The following is a 4,595-nucleotide window of genomic DNA, read 5'->3' as shown; positions in this document are numbered from 1 at the left end:
TTGGTGCAAAGAGGCAGTTTATAACGCTATTTCGTTTCGCAGTTTTTGAACAAAACGTAATTAGGTTTAATATCATTAAGCATGTTTGCTTTTTTCGTAATGATAAAAAGGTTTCTAAAACTTGTCGCTTAATATATTTTAATTTACTTGAACTTCTAAAAGCTGGCATTTAAGTGGCATAGCTTTAAGTAGATCCATTAGTTATACTAAAACTCAGTTGTTGTTTTGAGCTTGTTTCAAATGTGTTTCTTTTGATTTTGTTTATTTTTTTTTATTTTTTATTTTTTTTTTTTTTTCAATTTAACCCCTCGCATATTTTTAAAATGAATAAAGAATAAAATGAGGTAAAATACAGTGGAGAACAGCATTTGTTAAGTTTGTTATAAAAATGTTAATTACACACTCAAAGAATTCTTCCATTAGAAGAAAATTAATTTCTTCTTCTTAGGCCACTTAATAAATCTTAATGTTGTATCATTATAGTCTTATTAGACGTCATCTACATTAAATGAAATTCTTCATTAGACATGGCGTTTATTAACTCTAAGAAAATTACTAAAATGGTAGCGATAAATAAATCCAGTGATTATAAATAGCCATTAAACTGAGACTTTCTATGCTTTAGTCATTTTAAATAATGATTTTGCTCTTCTTTTTAATAAAAAACAAAATGTCTTTTAGAAAATTTTAAAAATTACATTTCGAAAAAAATTATAAATCACACTTTTAATTTATTTACAATGTCTTTACGTTTTATTAAACTTTTCATATTATCCGAAGATTTTATTTAATTACTCAGACTTTATCATTATGTAACACCGTCATAAATATACGTTTTACTTGTTTAATAAAAAACAAGAATTAAAATCCTTGACAGTATCCTTCTAGCTCAGCTTATACATATTTGCATATTTTCCTTTTGTATTACTTTTATAAGTAGATTACTTATTTGCGTTTTAACTGATAGAAATGTAATTAATGATATATTTTATGTTAAATTCATAATATTCACAACCGGTTTATTTGGTAAATATGTGCTGATATCAGTTTCAATGCTATTTTTCAAATAATTTAGCAAAACTCAAAGTATTTTCTGACGTGTTCAAAATTCTATGCAACAAGGCAAAATTAATTTCTTCCGAAGATATACTTTTGGGTAATAATTAATAATCAACTCAGTTTGTTCTGATTTAATGGTGCTGACAACCTGAACTATCCATATCCATTCACTCAGAAGAAGAAAGAGGATATTTAAGGATATCCGAAAAGGGTAAATTATCTTAAATTGCTTACATGTCAATAGTGGATACAAGATAAAAAGGTTAAAAAATGCGTTGCAAAATTATGAAGAATGTCAAAAACGAATTTTATTTGCATGGTTTAGCACCAAAAAACTAAGTGTTTCCTTTTCTTCTTCTTAAGATGGGATTTAAATTTTAAAATAATTATTAATATCGGACTAAAATTTTTGACTGGGCTTGAGAACATGTACATTTTCTACATAAACCTTTATAAATACCATATTAGCATGTTCAATAATGCTAAGACATTGTTGCTAATTCCAAACTATATAAAAAAATGTTTAAATAGTATTTTTGAACTTGAACTTTCAAAATAGTGTTTTTAATGGAAATACAATGAACGGCTGCGTATTTCGGATTCTCTGCATGTAAAAGTACATCTAGAATTACTACTTACACTGAGCTTGAATTATCCGAGGACAGTATTTCGCCAAATCATCTTGACTTTGCTGATGAAGACAAAACCGTCATAAACACTTTCTCCTGGGATATGCAGAAAATGAGTAGCAGTGCAATGCTGTTCTCGCATACTTTGAAGCTTTGGTAAACAGAAGATCGGTTTATTTTAGTATTAATGTCTGTTGAGATGTCGGATGCGAGCGGAATCTTCGAGCCAGCAGTTATCGAGTCAAAACTTTGAATCACATTGGAGGATATTTATCTATTCAATGATTTTCCCCAATAGCATTAAACAAACTCCGAGTTCACCGACTTCCAGTGGCGTAGCGAGAGGGGGGCAAGGGGGTGCATGATGCCCCGGGCGCCGCTCGTACAGGGGCGCCAAATGGTCTCCAAACAAGATTTTCCGGAAAATTTCAGTTTTTATTTTGATCGATTTCTGGAAAATATATTTAAAATTAATAACTATTGTAATATAATTAATTATTTATTTTCTTGATTTGTGTAATAAAATGCTTGCAGTACATCAGCCAAAACGTTGTTTCTGACCACTTTATTTCTCTAAAGTAGAGATATATTTTAATTTTTTAAAACGAAATGCACATATATCTCCCACTTTTTATTTTAAAACGATAACACGACCTTGTCCCGAATTTCTCAAATATATCCAGTTTCCAAAATCCGATTCCATAATCTGGAAATGACATTTTTTGAGATTTCGCTACAATGGATTGCGTTTGACTCTCCTGTAAACGGCTGATGGCCTTCCTGGCTACTGATTCAACTAAGTCATCTTGCTGAGACGTCGTATATTCACTGCTACGAAGCATTCAACGCATGTGAATTGTTTTAATCTTCTATTACAAAACGCATTATTACGCGTCCCTATAGCATATGCAGGTCGTTCCTTACTCCTTATCTAAAACGCATAGTTTTCGACGTCACAGACTAAATTTGCATATTCCCAACTTTGTAAACGTTATAATTTTCCTGTATAATCTCTTCTATTTTCTTTTGTTCAAAAATGTTATCGATTATATGGTTATTTCATACCGAACCTACAATACAGCTTAATTGTTTTGAGCAGTGACTGTGACTGCATGACGTTACTCCGCAGTAGAAAAGAAACAGAACCTAAAACTCCACTGCAGATCTATAGAGAATATGTTTTTCCAAACCTAAGAGTCGCACTTTAAATACTACTTACTATGAACGTTCGTTCAGGAAATTAAAATAAATTTTCACATATTTACAATCAACGGTGGGACAAGATCCCCTAAGTCATCTAGCATTTTTAAGTGTGGAAAGAGAAAAATTTGAAAGGATCGACTTTGAAGTAAATGATAAATTTGCTTCTAAATTTTCAAGGTAAGAAAAATGCATACATAATAATTAATTTTATTCACGTATTATATTATTATTAATAAATATAAGTGCTCGACCAAGTTGAGGTGCACGTGATTGAAGCGAGATGAGGACAAATTAAAATTTTTAAGTTGGCTGATGGTGTGTCTGACAGTTTTAGATCTTTGGCACTCCAAGCATGATGGTGTCCAATTGGCTATGTCATTTTGCATGCTATTCCATACGAAACGTTGCTATATCAGTTTCCTTAAAGCCTTGATGCCAGGATGTGACAGACGATGTAACTGACTAAAAATGGCATGGCGAAACACGGAGGGAACATAAGGTCGAAATCTTGAATCCTGAACATCACAATAAAGTGATTTTCCAGGTGACAGCTGCATAGGCTGCAAGTTGAGATTGGTGAAAGATTTGCTTTTCAAGAGGGTTTGTAGTTCTGAATCCCGGTGTTGTTCATCCGCAAGGGCAGCAAAGTTTATTGGCGAAGGAACGGCTAGTTCTTCAATACGAGACAAGATGTCTGCTACAATATTCTGCGAACCCGCAATATAACGGATTTATCTGTTGAAAATTGCCCTATAAAGTCTAGGTGTCTCATTTGACGAGGAGAAGCTTTATCCGAACGCTGCTGTAAAGTATAGATTAAGGATTTGTGATCTGTGAAGATCATGAAAACGCGTCCCTATAGCATATGCCGATAATATTTGACAGCTTCATAAATTCCTAATAATTCGCGATCGTAAGTGCTGTATCTGGTTTGTGCTAGTGAGAGTTTTTTAGAAAAATATGTTTATATTTTATTAGAAAAATATATTTATATTTTTCTAAAAACTGTGGTTTTTAGAAAAATAAGTGGTTTCCATAAAAAATAAGTGGTTTCCATAATTCTTGACCTTTTTGTTTTAAAACTGCTCCTATACCTGTCGTTGATTTGTCAACGTGTAGAGATATTAGGTTATTTTTTGGAAGCAGAAGAGATGAAAAATATGCAACGCCTTCGCCGGGAATCGAAACGCGGACGTCTGGAGTACTGGCCCAGCGTGCAGAACCACTACACCACGAAGGCACGCTAGGAAAGCGGGAGAAATATCTTATAAACTCCCCTTTTTAAAGGGCGACTGGGGTTTTTAGGGGACGCAATCGCCAAATCCTGGGTGTGGAGAATCCTCATTCAACACCCCTTTTATTTTAGGCGCCACTGTAGAGACATTAGGATATTTGGAAGCAAGAGAGATTAAAAAAATAGCAATCGCCTTCGCCGGGAATCGAACCGCGGACCTCTGGAGTGCCGGCCCAGCGTGTAGAACCACTACACCACGAAAGCATGCTAGGAAAGCGGGAGTCCCTCACCTTATAAACGTAGAGTGATAATGGTTTAGATGCGGAAGGATACTGCAAATTTGTTGCCGAAATTAAATCATTTTTGCATTTTTGGAACGCTTCGCGAGATTCTGCGGTCCAGGTTATAACACGTTTATCGTTTTTCTTGATTCCAACCAAAAAGGAATTTAGAGGTGCTTGTATGGTTGC

General features: G+C 33.6%; 1 non-coding gene across 1 annotated transcript; it reads right to left on the bottom strand.

Moving 5' to 3' along the window:
* Positions 1-4,315: 4,315 nt before the first annotated feature.
* Positions 4,316-4,389, bottom strand: TRNAA-GGC (transfer RNA alanine (anticodon GGC)). Its single transcript has one exon. It is a non-coding gene; the product is annotated as a tRNA-Ala (tRNA).
* Positions 4,390-4,595: the final 206 nt, after the last annotated feature.

Source organism: Stegodyphus dumicola, chromosome X1 (genome assembly GCF_044657685.1).
Source record: "Stegodyphus dumicola isolate Sdum_Otavi_A_Nest chromosome X1, ASM4465768v1".
Taxonomy (NCBI): Eukaryota; Metazoa; Arthropoda; class Arachnida; order Araneae; family Eresidae; genus Stegodyphus; species Stegodyphus dumicola.
This window is presented reverse-complemented; position numbering and strand designations above follow the sequence as displayed.